This window comes from Protopterus annectens, chromosome 9.part0 (genome assembly GCF_019279795.1).
Source record: "Protopterus annectens isolate FY-2018-M chromosome 9.part0, PAN1.0, whole genome shotgun sequence".
Classification (NCBI taxonomy): Eukaryota; Metazoa; Chordata; order Ceratodontiformes; family Protopteridae; genus Protopterus; species Protopterus annectens.
Window position 1 is genome coordinate 1298306241 of NC_056743.1, and position 18678 is coordinate 1298324918.

An 18678-nucleotide genomic window follows, 5' to 3' on the forward strand; every position below is an offset into this window, starting at 1 on the left:
ATTCGAATATTTACTGTCGTGGTAAGTTTTACTTGCACAACTGTACTTTCATAGTAGTGTATTTTGAAAGACATTGAGGGTAAATATGGTTTGAATACAAAAAACGAAATTACCTTGTCTTGTGTATGGAAGCGCACATCTGTGACAGTTGTAATAGCGAAAACATGGTCTTATGTATCAAGTATACTTGGAATCTGTAGCTTGTAAACCACCTGTTCTGTTATCAGATACTGCTTCTGTCCATTTTGTACGAGCCTCAGGCATCTTGATCGGTCATTTAACTAACAGGGAGTTGTCCTCACAACCCGTCTATGATTGACATCGAGAAGAACACAAGAGTGACACTCCCAGCAAACAGTCTTGATGAAGTATATCCCAGGTTATAAGTGACAGCTTCCCTGTATTGGAGGGATTTGGAGCACAACTGCATTTAGTTATATTACAAGATAAAAGGAATTGCTGGGACTCGAGTGTTCTATTCCTTCTTTACCCAGTGTTGTGTTAGGCTCAGTGGCTACATTTGAAGAGACTCATTTGAGCTGACAGGGATAGTTTTGTTAAGGATACTTTCTTATGTTGGATGTGAGCTCAGTTTTTGACGTGGTGGAATTAATTCTTGCTTATGTAAGAACCTAACCTTTGCGGGCATACTGTAGAGAGTCGATTATCCAAACTAAGTGGGACCTAGGGTAGTTTGGATATTCAAATTGTTAGAATAATCAAACATATAATTGAACCAGATAAAAAAAAACTTCTAACATCTTGTCTTTTTCTGCATGCAGGAATACACTTTTCAACAACTCATCGATTCCAGTGCACAATAAAGAATATTTTTCACGCACAAGCTGGCTACAAGCTCAAAAAACATGCTCAAGCAAAAATGTGCAATGTTTAGAAATTTAGACCTTATGATTTTCCCTACCTGAAAACCTTGGAAGGCTGGTTCTAATAATTGATGTTTCTGATAATCGACATTCAGATAATCAACTCTCTACAGTAGTTCATTGACCTTTTACAGGCTTCATCCTGTCATGACCAGGATCCATCTCCTGTATTTGCAGTTGCCTTACTTTTGGAGACCTCATAAGCCTGATACTTAATGCCATTCAGTCATCACCTTTTACTGTGGGTAAATCTCAGGAATTTTCTACTGCACCTGAGACGTGGAGCATTTGCCTGCCTCTTCTGTCTTGGGAGGGGGATTGTAAGGATCCTAATGTCTGTGCATCAGAGGCAAACAAGGATAAGGAAATCTCTCCTCCATATTACTCTCTGTATAAAGGAACTCCTTTGGGAAGATTATATCCATTGAGTAAACCATGAGCTAGCCTGTTGCTTCTTTATCAGCTCAAATGTTACCCTAAAAGGGTGTACAGGCTCAGGATAGCAAGGATATTTGTCTCCTTTGCACCGTGAGGAAGCTTGTCTGCAGCTAATAAAGTCCTGTCTAAACAGATTAATAGCATCATTGTCGGACTTTGAATCTCTCCCTGGCCAAAGTGATCACAGACCACTTCAGCAGAGGTATTACTGCCTCCCATATCTGTTTCAAGAACATATACTTTGCAGGCATTTGTGCCTTGGGCACCAAGTTGATGGCTCATGCTTTCCCTGACTACTTTACTTTGATTACAGGATTTGGGCCACTGTTTGTACCTGGGTATTTCAGGACTTGTGTCTTCTGAGACCTTAACTTTGTCATTTTCTGTAATCTTTCCTTCTCTGGGAGGCATTTTTGTACTTCTTGATATTTTTCTGGTATGTTTCCTACTGCCAAAATTCGTTTGAAGTAAGACGTAGCATATATCAACTGATCTTCAAACATGATCTCTGTAGTGGTTATTATCCATCAGCCATTTTTCTTAGCCTATATTTCACGATGTTCATTGGCATGTTTAACAACTGTATTATTTTATTCATTTTTTATTTTGTTTTGTTTTTCCTAGTGAGCTTGTTCATTTTGGAAGGGGTCAGACTAAAGAGCAGGTGTTAAGCATGCATAGTATACCAGCATGTGGTGTCATGATGAGCACTAACAGAGGGTAGATGTTCCCTCAGCTGTTGGAAGTATGGAATACAAGAACCTAGTCCTGAGGAAAATCCCATAGAAAAGGAAACACTAAACATTACCCACTGCATTGGGCACTCTCAAAGCTGATCTGAAAAGGTGAGTTCTATAATATTTCTGATGTTCCTCAGATAATTACAATTAACGCAGACACTGTGGATTGTTACAAGCATCCATGGGGTCTTTACTGTGACTGTCAGCTGAAGGAGAGACCATATGATTTGCTTTTTCAGTTGGATTAATGTCCTTTTCTTAAAGAAATACTGGCATACAGTATGTACCCTTTTATTCAAAACAGACAATGTCAATGAGGTAATTATGTATTAATATATATTTGTAATATTTATCTAGCATTATTTATCTTTTAGTACATCATGGGTTGCTGTACGTCTCAAGTCCTAAAGATTTCAAACAGACTGATGTACAACACAATTCTTAAATATTTTAAACATTACTTTTTTTGAAACTCTTCAGTGTTGTCCGTATTTACTCGACTGTGACTGTATGAGGAGTACTTGATGTACCAGTGACTATAACTGCAGTTTTTAGAGTGGGAGAAAGTACAGTTTTGTACCTACCATAAATGTAGATGTTCGAGGATCCACATTGCTGCAGTCCTTACTATTGGGTAGTCCGCTGTCCAGTCGGCCCGAATACCAGAGTATATGGCTGACGTCGGTCAGGGCGCATTAGACTGGCGTCAGTACGTCAGGGTACTAATGCGCATGACCGACGCCATATCCTCAGTCTTTTCTTGCCCCAGATGTCAGAAGACCCTAAAAAGACAAGGCCCAAAATACCTGCACCAAAAGTATGTACAATATATACAAAAATATATACAAAAATATCAGCATATAACCTCACCTACACAACCACCCCTAAACACAGAGGGGAAGGAGGGAGGGTAAATTGGACTGCAGCAATGTGGATCCTCGAACATCTACATTTATGGTAGGTACAAAACTGTACTATGTTCTTCGTTCCACATTGCTGCAGTCCTTACTATTGGGTAGAATCCCAAAGCAGAGGTAAGGAGGCTGGCAAATCATAAAGAAGTAGGAGCTGACAACATGCCTTGCAAAACAGCAGTGGCAAAACCAGCCCTAGACTTAGAGTAGATAGGAAGGTGATAATGCTTAGAGAAAGTATGCACTGAACTCCAAGTAGCTGCCTCCAAAATATCCTTAGTTGCCACCCCTTAGAAATGCTGTTGAAGTGGCAGTAGCCCTAGTGGAATGAGGCCTAATCCCAGCTGGAATCTCCTTGCCATGATGGGAATAACAAAATGCAATGCAAAACCCAATCCACCTAGAAATAGTTTGTTTTGACACAGGCTTGCCCTGCGAACTCAAAGCAAAAGAAACAAATAACTGCTGAGACTGCCTAAAATCCTTAGTCCTGTTTAAATAATAACGCAATTGCCTGTGTACATCTAAAGTGTGCAAAATCTTTTCCCCTTTATTTTGGGGGTCTGCATAAAAAGTAGGCAAATGAATAGTTTGGTTTAAAGCCACACTAGAAACCACCTTAGGCATAAAGGAAGGATTAGTACGTAATGATACCCTATCCTTATGGAAAATCAAAAAGGGCTGTACTGCCATAAGGGCCTGCAACTCAGATACCCTTCTTGCAGAAGTAATAGCCAACAGAAAAGCAGTCTTCCATGACAAGTATTTCAATTCAGCAGTAGCCGCAGGCTCAAAAGGTTGTAGAGTAAGTTTTTCCAACACAAAATTGAGATCCCAAGCAGGAGTAGGAGCTCTACGTGGGGGTCTTATATTCTTTGCCCCTCTAAGAAACTGCTTGAACAAAGGATCACGAAAACAATGGTGGGTCACAATCATAGTGAGCTGAAATTGCTGCAGCATGAATCTTAATGGAAGAGAAGGACAAACCTTTGTCCAATAACTCAGTAAGATATTGAAGAGCCACACTCAAATTAGGCTCAGAAATCTCCAAATTCTTTGCTGTACTCCAAAATAAAATCTCTTCCATTTTTCTGCGTACACTTTCCTTGTACTAGGTCTTCTAGCTTCCATAATCACATTTAAAACTTGTTGAGGAAGTTGAGACCTGCTGTGTTTCAACACAGAATATGCCAGGCTGTTAGATGAAGAGAGTGAAGCTTGACATTGAGCAGATGACCGTCCTTCTGAGATAACAGATGAGGAATCAGAGGTAAAGGCCATGGAGGCTTCCTTACCAGACTCCTTAGTAGTGGGTACCAGTGTTGCCGAGGCCAATCTGGAGCTATCAAAATCATCCTTGGCTTGTCTTGTCTGACTTTTAATAGCACTTTTGGAAGAAGAGGCAGAGGTGGAAAGGCATACACATGAAGGTTTTTCCAACTGAAAGACAGAGCATCCACTTTCCAAGCTGTGTGATGAAACCCCTTTGTGCAAAACTTTGGCAGCTGGTGGTTTAGTGGAGAAGCGAACAGATCTATGTCTGGAGTTCCCCATGACACTGTCAAGTTCTGAAATACATGAAGATCCAGTTTCCACTCGTGGGGATCCATGATTTGTCTGCTTAACACATCTGCTAAGGAGTTCTGTGCTCCCGGCAGAAACCTTGCCTGAAGAGTTAGTTGCAAGCTTAGCGCAGTTTCCCATAAAATCATTGCTTGCCTGCATAGAGGATAAGAATGTGTTCCCCCTTGCTTGTTGATGTACCACATGACAGTTGCGTTGTCTGTTAGAATCAACACCTGCCCTGGAAGAAGTAACTCCTTGAAAGCCATTAATGCAAACTGGACTGCTAACATCTCCTTCATGTTGATATGTAGATGCTGTAGTCTGGCAGGCCACTTGTCTTGTATCCACTTTCCATTTAGATGAGCTCCCCAAGCAATGTCCGAGGCATCTGTCGTTAAAATCTGACTCGCCTCTGGCGGGTCACAGAGAGTCCCTTGTTTAGGTGACATTCCTGAGCCCACCACAAAAATTCTTTTTGAAGGCAAGGTATTATTTGAATGACAGTGTCCAAATCCTGGCAGTGCTGTGTCCATACATTTTTGAGATACCATTGTAGCTTCCTCATATGCAGTTTGGCATTGGGAAGCACCAGAATACAAGATGCCATGAACCCTAATGCTTGAAGGACTGTCCTTGCAGTCAGCACGGACTGATGAGATAGTTGATGGAAGTAAAGTGACAGACTCTTTTGTTTGTCCGGGGTTAAAAAGGCCATCTGGGCTGCTGTATTCAGTCTCACACCCAGAAAGCACATGTCTTGAGAGGGTACTAGACTGGACTTTATTTCGTTCACAGAATACCCTAGGCATCTTAGCACCTCTATAACATATTCCAGATGCTGTAGAAGGTCTTCCTTTTCTTGAGCCAGAATCAGGCAGTCGTCCAAGTAAGGATAGATTTGAATTCCTTTTAGCCTGAAGTAAGCTATCACTGGAGCCAGAACCTTTGTGAATACTCTGGGCGCAGTAGATAAGCCAAAGGGCAATGCAGAGAACTGATAATGAGAATTTCCAGCTCGAAAACGCAGATACTTCCTGCAATTTAGTCTTATAGGCACATGAAGGTAAGCTTCCTTGAGATCTAAAGTTACCATCCAGTGATCTTTGCCCAGCAGAGGTAAAAGCTGTTGTAACGTCAACATCTTGAACTTTGGAATGTCCAGATAAGTGTTGAGGATAGATAAATCCAAAATTGGTCTCCACGTGTTCCCCTTCTTTGGTACTAGGAACAGGCGAGAATAAAATCCTAGGCCCCTTTCTGATACAGGGACTGGCTGAATGGCCCCTATTTGGAGTAACAGAGAAATTTGCTTGTGAGCCTCTTTCCTTTGTGGAGGAGGAACGTCTGGCATGCCTTTGAAAGGGGCAATGTATGGAAATAAAACCTGTAACCGTGGTGAATGATATCCAACACCCATCTGTCTTGAGTGATTAAATCCCAATTTTCTTTGAAAAGAGACAGTCTTCCTCCCAAAGGAGCTGCCAGGCGAGAATCTACTGGCAGCTGAAAAGGCAGGTCATTGGGTCTGTTTACGAAAGGACTGACCCCTGCCCTCACCAGAAGTCTGAGCAGGTGAACTCCCTGTTCTAGGCCTAAAAGAACCTTGAGCTCTGCCCCTACCACGTCTAGACCTACCCCTAGACTGTGAATCATAAGCAGGATATGTCCATCCCTTAGTAGGCCAATTTCTACTAAACTTCGGTGGCTGCACCTGCAAGAAATCTTTAACAGTTTGCATAGACTTAGCTTTGTCCTCCATTTTCTTTAAAACTGCTTCCACAGGCGAACCAAACAACACATCAGACTGTAAAGGAGCATCCAAAATCCTTGTCTTAACATGCTCAGCTAAATTCTGATCCCTCAACCAGGCATGCCTGCGAAGAACAGAACTAGTGGCAGCCACCCTCGAGGAGGCCTGTACAGCATCAAAACCACATTGCAAAGAATGCTTACCCACTTGTTCAGACACATGAACTAAATCCAGCAACTCTTTACACTCAATACCTTCCGCCAAAGCATCCACCTTAGATTTCAGTTGTGAAAGGAGATAATTTTGATATTTAAGCATGTGAAACTGACAATTCAACGCCCTCATGGCTAAAGTGGAAGAAGTATACACTTTCTTTCCCCATCTATCCAAAGCCCTTGCCTCTTTATCAGTGGGAACAGGGTTTTTTAACCACAGAGGCCTTAACACCTTTAGGTCCCTGAGAAACAGTTTCCGGGTCTGCCCTAGGACTCTTAAAAAGATACTTATGAGCTTCAGGCACCCTATAGTACCTATCAGGTTTAACAGGAGCAGGAGGCAAAGAATCAGGGTTCAGGGAAGCCTCTGCAAAACATCTTCCACCACATTCAACACAGGAGGTATAGCTAAGGGCCTATGCTGGGGCAAAAACAAGAATTCCCTAAGCCTTTTCCTGGAATCAGAGTAATCCTGGCCTTCCCATTTAAAGTGCTCCCTCATGGAATGCAGAGTCTCTGAAAATGAGAAATCCTCAGGAGGAGAAGCTGTAGGAGTGGAATCATCCACATCAGAATCAGAATAAGGAGGATACTCCTGCAAATCTTCCAGAAGACTCAGAAGCCTCTGAACCCTGTTCAAAACTATCAAACTCGGTTCCACCCTAGGCCTCTTATCAGGAGGGGCATAGAACCTCTAATCATAGTAATCAAATCTTCTGCCATTTTAAGCATATGTTTCTTAGGCACAGAACCTGAAATGCTAGGAGAAGCCCCCACTGAAGCTGAACTTGGCCTACCTCTCAAAGAAGTTTTGGCAACAGAAGGAGGCTCTAACTACCTTGGGAAGAGAGGGAAGAACAGTTACCTGAGAAGCCCCTCAGCCTGGCCTACCTCCTGAGAAGGCACATCCTGTAACAGTAAAGTCTCTGCCTGAGACTCCAAAGAAACTCCTGGCAAAACCTCTGGCTCCACTGAGCCTTCTAAAGAACCGACGTCCGGGACTGCGGTTCATCAACCCTAGGCTTCGCTGTTTTGTCCTTGCGCTTCTTGGGCCAGGCGTCGGAGCATCCGACGGCATTTTATAATTGCAACGCTTCCCAAACACTAACCTGGCACAGTTTAACCGTCTCTTAATAGTGCGTTTGTTAAACCTAGCACAAGAGCGGCATCCAACAACGTCGTGCTCAGGCCCTAAACAAGGTATACACAAGGTATGGTAATCCCTATGAGGTATCTGTTTCCCACAAGAAATACAGTAATTCACTTTTTCTGACATCCGGTTAAATACTGAGGCAAGAAAAAACCAAAATGTTCCCCAACGGGGTACTTAGCCAACTCTGATTCGGTCTGAAACTCCGGCTTCGGAAATATTTCAGAACGCCAACCTGCACTCGCAAAACTGCTTCTGCATCGGACCATGCGGCAAAAAAGACTGGGGGTATGGCGTCGGTCATGCGCATTAGTACCCTGACGTACTGACGTCAGTCTAATGCGCCCTGACCGACGTCAGCCATATACTCTGGTATTCGGGCCGACTGGACAGCGGACTACCCAATAGTAAGGACTGCAGCAATGTGGAACGAAGAACATCTGAAAGTGCAGATGAGGAGAAATTTATACCAGGTTTGATTCTGCAGTATGTGTGGGAGATTCTTCTTGCTCTAAGGTGCAGTGATCTTAGTTGTTAGCAGAGTAGCATGGGTGGGGCTGTAGGCCCTCATTGTCAGTTTGCCCTCAGCAAAAAAATGCTTTAAAAGTATAATGGATAACAAGTTCCAGATTATTTAGTCTGACTTAGTTTAATTTTTAAAAGTGTCTGTTAGGATGCACATGATTTGGTCTCATACCCCTGATAAGGAACTCTGTATGTAGTTTCCAGGTATCTGGATAGGAATCTTAATACTTGCTCATATCTCAGCATTCTGATGGAACTAGTAGAACATAGTCTAAATTCTTATAATATCTGGTTTGGGGCTCCCTTTTGAAATGTCGTGCCAAGTTCTGACACACCAAAAAAAAAAAAAAGAAAATCCAGGAGAAGAATTAATATTTCCAGGGGAGAAGACTCCCTCTCCTGGATTTATTCATATCAATGTCAAAATCACAATACCTGAGGGAAGAGGGAATAGTCCAAGGAATGGCAATCTCAGACTTAGTATATGTATGTATGGATGAAGTTCTTGGATTCACAATAAAAGAACAAAATTGTAAATTTGTTGTTTTTTTTTTTTTTTTTTTTTCAGAATTGTGTTGGTAGCAGTCCTTTGAGTACGTTTTTTTTGTAGTATATGTATATCCAGATTTTCCATCATTCAGTGACCACATTTCAAGACTTGGCACTGTGAGTCCCGGTATTTTAAACATTTACCCTGGCTTTGTAACAGTTCAAGTTGCTTTTCATCTTAGAGAGGTACTTCTTTGTCAGTGACCCCGATGTTTTTCGTGTTTCACTGTTGCAGTCATCATATTTGGGTTATCCCTGCCAGGGTAGCCCTCAGCCGGCCCGAATACTAGAGGCTTAGTATTTCTGCGTCAGTTGCTGTCCCTTCAGGACTGACGTCAGATCATCAGTAGTATAAAGTAAGGCAACCAATGCCATTACATCAGTCTTTCTTCCTCTGGAGCCCAAAGCAGAAGCAATTCACACGAGTGCCGGTCAGCCGCTACCTGAGTTTCATCTACAAATTTGAAGCTGAAGTCTTCTATAGCTAAGTACCCTGTTGGGGATCCTTTTTTCGTGCACTAACCGATGTCAGAAAAAGTTAACAATTGTCTCGCCTGTGGAAAGCAAATACCACACCGAGACTTTTGTTCTTACTGCATCACTTGTTTAGGCCAAGACCATGATGTCCCCTGCTGTCACTTCTGTGCTTTGTTCAACGCCAGAACTATTAGTCATTGGGCCCTTATTGTAGGTAGATATTTTTGCTAACAGTCCTCGAACTCCGACATGGCTTCGGTAAGCCATCCGACAGCAGATTTTCCAAAAAAAACATAATATAAAGATAAAGACGGAGACAGACTGCACTTGTCCAAACCTACCGATGACACTTTGTTAAGCTAGTCATCAGTTCTCTGGTCCTCAGTGAGGTGCTGTGTCAGCTCCTGATGCCCACTTCTGTGGATTCACAGGCCACTGTCGAGACCCTTTCGGAGTCTGGTATGCCACAAAACTCAACCAAGGATCTTGTGGACATCTCTACCTTGGATGGGTCCAGAGCCTCTGAGCAGGCACCTGATTCTGAGGAAGTTCTTCACACTACCGATTCTGGACACAAACCGACCTCATCTTTCGCGACTACTGTTCTTTCAAAAACTACCGAGTTTCTTAGGCCCAGGGTACGAACCACACCCAAGAAACCGACAACCCAATCTCAGGCAACTGCTTCCTTGCCTCAGTCTCAAATGCCTAAAATGGAGGAAGACCTTATCATGCTGATCAGGTGAAGCCAAGCTACCCCCTCCAAAAGGAAGAGATCTGTCCCCTGTAGTTTTGTATGAGCAAGAGTCAGATGACTGTGATTCATCTGAATATGAAGACATGCAACACCTCTCTACTTATGAGAATTCTGATGCAGAGGATTCCATCCCTTCCGCCTCTCCCCCCAGAGTATTTTTCCTTTGGGGAAGCCCTTCATACCTTAAGGGAGCATTTCCAGTGGGAGAGCCAAGACTACTCCCAGTCTAAAGAGAGACTCAGGGAATTCTTAGATCTTCCACAGCACAGACCTTTGGCCATCCCCCCAGTCCTGGATGTTGTGGAGGATGTTTTCCTGGAATCCAGCTTGACTTCTGACACCCTCTCCTGCACCCAGAAAACCAGACAGATAAGAGTCCCTGACTCGCACAAATTTCTTTTTAAAAATCCTACTGCTGACCCTGAGGTAATTTCTCAAAGGCCTAAAGGGAATAAAGCAACCTCTGCTAAGAATCCTCCCACCCCCTCAGATAGGAATTCCTGAGCACTAGACTGATGGCATAAAAAAAGTATACACCTCAGCTACTCTTGCTATCAAGGCACTAAATTGTCAGTTCCATATGCTAAAATTTCAGCAACATACCCTGTAACTTCTCAAACAAAAAATGTCTTCCTTTGCTGCTTGTGCAGAATCTAAAGAGTTACAAGAGTTAATGCATTCTGCATGTCAAGTAACTAAACACACCTTGCACTGTGGTTTTGATGCCCTAGAAGCTTCTTGCAGGGCAGCAGTCAGCGGATATGTCATTAGAAGGCATGCATGGCTTAAGGAACTGCCCTTGCCAGACCATGTCAAATGTAAATTGTTGGATGCGCCCTTGCACAAAGATAACTTATTTGGCACTAAGGCAGAAGAGGTCTTAAAGATGGAAGAAAAAGCAAAATCTATCCAGACAGTTAAGGATTTCTTACAGGTCCAGCCACCCAAGTTCTGCAGGCATTGTCCCACCGAGCACTGGTCCTTTTCTGCTCCCACTAAGCCCGTCCAACCCAGACTCCAGGGAACCAGACCCCCCCAGACAGCAGCCACAGGGAATGCAGAGATCTAAGTAGTGGGCTACCTCCACTTCAAAACCAGGGAGTTCTAAGCCACTCCATTATAGTAAGAACTCACAATGTCTCACCTCCCCCACCCCCTCCCTCTGCCCACCTTCACTTACCTCTCTAGGAGGAAAACTCTCTTTTTCACGCAAGCACCTGGGCCACCATTACCAACGACCGCTGTGTTCTCAACATAGTGCCCCAGGGATACAAATTTTCTTTCCATACCCTTCCTACCCCAAAAGGGTTCCCAGATCTACCTCCAAACCAGTGGGCAGAGGCGCAAAAGCAAAATTCAAAATGCTCACCCTCCAGCAACTGCTACTCATGCTCTCCAAGGATGCTTGGCTAGCCAGCCTAGATGTAAAAGAGGCCTACCTCCATATTCCTATCAGGGAATCATGCAGGAAATATCTCCGTTTCAGGGCAGGATCTCGGCAATTTCATTTCTCTGCGCTTCATTTTGGCTTATCTACTGCTCCCCGAGTTTTCATAAAATGTCTGACTCCAGCCATTGCCTTTTGCAGACAAAGGAATATCCAGATTTATCCATACTTAGATGACTGCCTAATATAGGGAGACAGCCAGGAAAAGCTGCTCAAACACCTGGCCTTTGTAAAGTCCCTACTAACCTCCCTAGGGTACAACGAAAAGAAATCCAAACAGGTGCCCACCCAAACAATTATATTCTATTCAGCAAGCCTGGACACAGCATCCCAGATAGCATTCCTTATACCAGAAAAGCAAAATGTCCTGACAGCCTACTTCTCTCAACTAGCCACCAGACCCCAGCTATCTGCAAGCTCTGGGGTTCATGGCATCTTGCATACTACTTATTCCATATGCTAGAATGCATATGAGGAAACTTCAGTGGTACCTAAAAAGCCTTTAGTGTCAACACTCTCAAGACCTGGAGACTCTTATACCTATAATTCCTTGCCTCAGACAACAGCATGCTCCCACAACAAGGAACTACCTTTCTCACCACAGACGCATCAGACTTTGCCTAGGGTGCATATTGGGCCAATGGAGCCCACAGCAAATGCATCTGCACATGAACCAAAAAGATATGATGGCTGTCCAGCATGCCTTGATAGCTTTCAAGCCCCTTCTCTGCCCAAGGACTCTCCTTATCAAAACAGACAACACCGTAATGTGGTATATCAACAAGCAGGGAGGGACTCACTCCTACACTCTCTGCAGGCTGGCCATGGCCCTTTGGCACCCAGCCTCTACCATGCAACTCCACCTGTTAGCACAGTTCCTACCAGGTTCTCTCAACTCTCTGGTAGACTAATTAAGCAGAAATCTTCTGGAACCACACGAGTGGCAGCTCAACAGAAGAACCTTCACCCTAATAACTCTGAAATGGGGCACCCCGAAGGTTGATCTCTTTGCTTCGCACACCAACCATCAGCTCAGCAAATTCTGCACCAGGGAGCATCACTGCATGGCTTGGAAAATGGATGCCCTGTCCTTCCCCTGGGTCCATCTATCATTTTTTGCCTTTCTTCCACTACCTCTCATCCCCAGGGTACTGCTCAAAATAAAGGAGGAAAAAACAAGGACAATCCTTATAGCTCCAGATTGGTCTTGCCAGCACTGGTACCCCTTGCTGCGCAGCCTGTCCCCACTGCCACCATGGCATCTTCCTCAGATTTCAAACCTCCTGACCCAGAGGGAAGGGGAATTCATGCATCCCCAATTGCAGACACTCAATTTGGCAGCTTGGCTTATTCCCTAACCCCTGATCAATTTGCCAACCTCATTAAACAGGCTCTAGATGTTATGCATGAGGCCAGACGCCCTAGCACTAGGAAGGGTTATGCTGACAAATGGAAGAGATTCTGCACCTGGATTCAGGCTAAGGGAGCCAATACGGCACAGGCCTCCCTCCCTCTCATCCTGGATTACTTAGCTGACCTACTACACGGTGGACTCTTTTTCCTCTATTAAAATTCATGCTTCTGCTATCTCTGCTCATTTTCCCACTGAGTAGCCCCTTCTGTCACACCCCTTGATCAAACAGTTCCTTAGAGGGGCTAGCAACTTGAGGCCACCCAGAAGAGCACCAACCCCAGCTTGGGACCTTAACTTTGTGTTGGAAATGCTCACCCTGCCCCCCTTTGAACCAGCTTCTTCTGCAGAGCTAAAATTTCTGTCCTGGAAGTCAGTTTTCCTTCTGGCCATCACTTCAGCCAGAAGAGTCTCAGAGCTGCAAGCACTCATGGCTGTGGAACCCTTCATCATCTTCCATGCTGACAGGATATCCCTCCGGACTAACCCATCCTTCATGCCCAAGGTGGTGTCCACTGTGGCTCTCAACCAATCCATTCATTTACCCACCTTTTTTCCTAATCCCCAGAACAAGGGGGAAAGGATCCTGTACTCTCTAGATGTGCACAGACAGCTCAGAGTCTGTCTAGACAGGGCTAAATGCTTCAGAAAGTCTGATCAATTGCTGGTTAGCTTTGCTACAGGGGCAGAAGGCAAAGTCATCTCCAAACAAACCATTTCCAAATGGATAGCACACTGCATCCAATTCTGCTACAAACAACACGGAAAGCCTCCCTCCAAGGGGGTCAGGACTCGCTCCACCAGAGCAGCCTCCACTTCTGCAGTTTTCCTCAGAGGAGTCCCCACCAGGGACTTCCTGGAGGCTGCCATCTGGACATCTGAGGACACTTTTATGAAACATTACCACCTGCCTCTCTTCTCCAAATCCAGGGCAGGGTTTGCTTCTACAGTCTTGCAGGGCATCCTAGCCAGCCCCTAGTTTCCTTGACTGCCTCCACCCAGTTCCTCAGTTTTGGGAATCAACCCAAATGTGATGACTGCAACAGTGAAACACGAAGAACATAGAACAGTTGTGTACACTTACCATAAATGTAGATGTTCAAGTGTATTCACTGTTGCATTCCTAGTTTCCCTCCCACCATCCCCCTTTTTTCTTCTCTTTCCTTACAAGGGACATATTGGTATTTACTTTCTACTGGTGGGGTTCTTCCACCAGAACCTGGCTCCTACTTGGGGGGGGCTCCTGACAGGTTAGGGCAAGAAAAACTGATGTAATGGCGTCGGTTGCCTTACGTTATACTACTGATGACCTGACGTCAGTCCTGAAGCGACAGCAACCGACACAGAAATACTAAGCCTCTGGCATTTGGGCTGGCCAAGGGCTATCCTGGCAGGGATAACCCAAATGTGATGACTGCAACAGTGAATACACTCGAACATTTACATTTATGGTAAGTGTACACAACTGTATTTTCTGCAGCTCTGGATTTCACATGGCTCGTGCATATTTCTCTCTGATCATATCAGTTAATCTTTGCTTCTGCATATTTGTTCTAAACACTAAACAAATGCCTGTGCCTCCTGCTCTTGTCTGTAGATAACAAGTGACCTGGGTTCATCCTTTTTTTGAATAAGACAGCTTCTGGCTGCTGACCTTCTCACAACTTTCTGACTCCGTCTCCTAACTTCTGAACATATAATAATCTGTGTATCACAGTAATATTTCTGCTTCTGCTGATTACTTTGCTGCATTTCTGTTATCCTGCCTCAGCTGTTGGCAGTAAAGAAAGAAGCTGAAGTTGATTGCTTACTGTTTAGCCATTTTCCTCATCATCAGTTGAGCTTGTGAGAGAATTCCATACAGTGAAGTATTCCTGAATTCCAGAATTGCAAGATGAAAGTCCCTATAGCTACTGCTAGTGATTTTATTTTAATCAGATTCTTTACTGTCTTAATGGTTCTCTGTACCTGCCCATTTGATTGGGCACAGATTTGTAGTTATGTTTATACTCCCATTCTTCCTGTGTTTTGATTATTCACCAACACATTGTAGACCATCATCTGATATTGCAACATTAAGCATGCATTGTATTGGAAAATGTCAACTTCAGTGCACTTGCCACACTAACAGATGTACAGATTTGTAGTTGTGTTTAAACTTCCATTTGTTTTCCTATATTTTGATTCTTGACTAACACAGTCTAGACCATTATCTGATATGGCAACATCAGGCATTCATTTTCTTGGAAAATGTAGATTTCAATGAACTTGCCATGCAGGCAACTGTAGTATCTTTCAGTTTAGTTCAGGGTACTGTGAATAATCTATATAGATAAAATATAGAGCTTCTTTGAGTTGAACCAAATCCATGCCGATTCTGTTCCATGGATGTCCCGATAGTGTATAAACTGTGTCTTGACTTGGAATATGTTTATGATATAAATTGTACACGTCACAAATTTTCATCCATTGCTGTATTTGTATTGACATTTTTGGCCAGTATAGTGCATCGTTACTGTTTTCTTTGCATTTTGTTTTTCCAAGATGCTTCTCATAAATTTTGTTGAGTATCTGATTGTGTTGAGTGTCTGTTTTCAGACAACTAGGTACCATAAGTTTGTTGGCTTTTTTATACAACTTGCTTTCTCCTTGAACTTGAAGTAAGGCGGGAGTTCTTTCCTAAAGGATGTTTGTTTTGCTCCAGCCAGTTTGTCATAGTGGTTTATTTCAGAAACTGCATTTCTAAGTCTCTAAATATTATTTTACTTTTTATTTTGTTTTTTTTGTAACTAAAGTCTATATAATCTCATTTATCTATTGTCTTTATCCCCTCAAACCAACTAGGATATTAATTTTGTATATATATGTATATATTGCTTTTTGTCATTTACTCTCTGTATATAATGTCATGTAACTGGGTGGCCACGGTGTTGCAGCGGTTAGCGTTTCCACCTCACAGCAAGAGGTTCTCCAGTTTGATCCACGGCTGGGGTGCCTTCTGTACAGAGTCTGCATGTCCTCCCTGTGGTTGTGTGGGTTTCCTCCGGGTGCTCTGGTTTCCTTCCACATCCCAAAGACATGCTGTAAGTTGATTGGACACAGTAAATTGACCCTAGGCATGAGTGCGCGTGTGTACCTTGGGCTGGCAACTCGACACTGTAAAAACTCCACTGCCAATCATGAGTGGACGGTGATCCGCTGTGGTGACCCCTAACCAGGAAAAGCCGAAAGAAGAAGATATAATGTCATGTAACTATTTTGTTTTTCCTGTCTGAGACTAAAATGGGTCTAATGGGATCAGTGCTCTAACCCAATTACCAAATTCAAAATAAAAAATTATTTTTCTTCTAACAGTAAGTGTTCATTCTGAAATGATAAATAGCCTGTACCCAACAAATCTGCTGTAAGTAGTTCATTTGCCTGGTCTGCATTTAACTTTCAGTTCATACTTCTGCTGATTAAGTAATATCCTCTTCAGTTTTGGAGGCATCTTCTATAAAAATTTTCTGAGTATGCTTTGCAAGGATTTATTACCTTTGTCTACTTGACCTCTTTGCCATAAATGTATTCCTGAAATATCTCACATCCATACACTGCTGCTGTTAAGCGTCTTCCTTTGGTACACCTGTAGGTATAACTGAACCATTGTCAGCTGGTCATCTTTTCCTTAAACTTTACAGTTCTTACACTGTACTGTCTGTAACCACTTTCACCACAACTGGCTGAGTTACATCACAGCACTTCAAAGCAGAGCGTTGTTTTACTACTTTAACAATTTCAGACTTAATTTCCTGAGCGTAGCTTGAGATTCAGGTTAGGAGATTTTATTTAGTGGCTTACTGGCAGCATTGTTTTCAGGGTAAAACTAATATTTGTTAGTTTTACACTTTCTGTCATTCGGTAGACATTTTATTTTGCACCCCTTGATGTTCCTGCCTTTAAAAGTGATTTTTTTTTTACTTGTGACTTTTCTGAATTTGGATTGCTAGCTGTGTTTAAACATTTGACTGTATTATTCTGGTGTTCTGTGACTTTGATGAATATTTTTCAGTATGGAGAAAGAAAATGTCTCAGGATTTTGAAATGAACTAAATGAAGTCATAAAATTCCTCCTCAAGACAACCATGGTGTTTGCATTCTGTATGTGGGGTAAAGCATTTAGATGAAAACTGTGATATTTGTGAGAAGTTTGGTTCTAGAACTTTACAGGAGCGAAATAATTTTGAAGTAGTTTTTGCCCAATTACTCTTCCATCATCTCTAAAGGCAAGAAAGAGAAGGAGAAGGAGAAAACTGATGACAGGGATTCACTCTGGGATTCAGCTACTTCTAATCCTGATTCTTAAACCCCCATGTAAGTGTTTCCCCTTTGGAAGGCAGGGCTGATCCAACGGTACTGTTATTCTAACTCTGTACCCAGACGTTTCTCAAATGGAAGTTGTTAGTGCTGGACCCTTCTCACAGTAAGAGAAATATTTTTTCCACACATGAGCCATTAGAATTTTTAGAATTTAGTCCTTTGTCTGCTGTGTCTGTCCATTCCTTTAGGTCCTTCTACAGTACCCCCTTTGAATATCAACAGAAACACTGGTCAAGGGACAAACTGATTTTTTTTTTTTTTTGTGTGTGTCCCCTCCCCATATCATTAGTGACAGGAAAAGGTATGTCTTCATCATCTGGTTATCCATCCCCAGGTACATTCCTGGCTGTGATTTGGCCCCAAATCTCCCACTGTTTTTAGCATGCTGTCATATCCTTTCTCTCCTGTGGACTTCTTTCTGAGTTTCTCAGTGTTGTAGGTCACTAGGGACCAGATTTTAGGTGCCATGATGCTATTGAGGATGTTGTCGATGTCAGCCACTTCAGCTTTTGACATTTTAGTAATGAAGCCACCTTCATTGTTGACTGTTCTGAGACCTGATTGGATTATGTCTGCAATAACTACTTAAGTGACAGTGTTTTCATGACCACTGTGCAGAGACCCTTGACACTAGACAGTGCAGAAGTAATCTCTATGTCTGGTATATCTCTCCACTGAGTTGGCATTGACATCATCCTCACCACATAATGCTCATCTTTATCCCAGAAAGGCAAAAAGCCACCACAGGAATATGTTGATGATATCCATACCAGATTCCTTTTCTTTATACTCGGACAAGGTCTGTCCATGAGTGTTCCTAGGAAGAGGGAATGTAAAATGAAGCATTAAGACTCCCCTACATAGTCCTTCACATCAGATGCTAATTTGGACAAAGGGGGGATTTCCCCATATATTCCCCCAATGACTCCCATGTTTGGGGAGCTCTTAGAAGTAATGCATCATAGGAGAACATGGCCTTTTGACACCCTCTTACCTGAAGAAATAGTGCTTGAGGGTACTTTCTGCTTTGCTTTGCCTACCTCTTGTGTACATGAGCTGCTGACAGCATGGTATCTGTCATCATGTACAGAGCTTGACAAAATCCCAGTATACTGTTACCATCCCAAGAAGACCTGACAAGATCCTATGGTCTCCCAGGGGCTGGGAATGTTGCAGAAACACTCTCTTGTGGCTGACACCTTTTGTGGTATCAGATACCCTAAGGAAAGTACTGTTGGATGGGACTGCATCAGGGTTTCCTAGAAATAAGGATTCAGAGGCATTAGATGACTTTGTGAAGCATGGGTATGCATCAAGTACCTTATCCATTTGCCCTTGAGCAGCTGGTTACACATATCCCAATGTCAGTGCAACTAAAGAATATTATACCAAAGATGCAGTGGAAAGGCTGCCACATGGTGACATGACACATACATTAACATCCTGGTTAGCAGCTTTTTTTTTTTTTTTTTTTTTTTTAACAACTTCAACATCTT

The 18678-nt window shown here is 43.0% G+C and overlaps 1 protein-coding gene across 12 annotated transcripts in view; it reads left to right on the forward strand.

Moving 5' to 3' along the window:
* CAMK2B (calcium/calmodulin dependent protein kinase II beta) overlaps nt 1-18678 on the forward strand; it is a 3372251-nt gene that overhangs the window by 1103292 nt on the left and 2250281 nt on the right. The gene's annotated exons all lie outside the window — the stretch shown is intronic.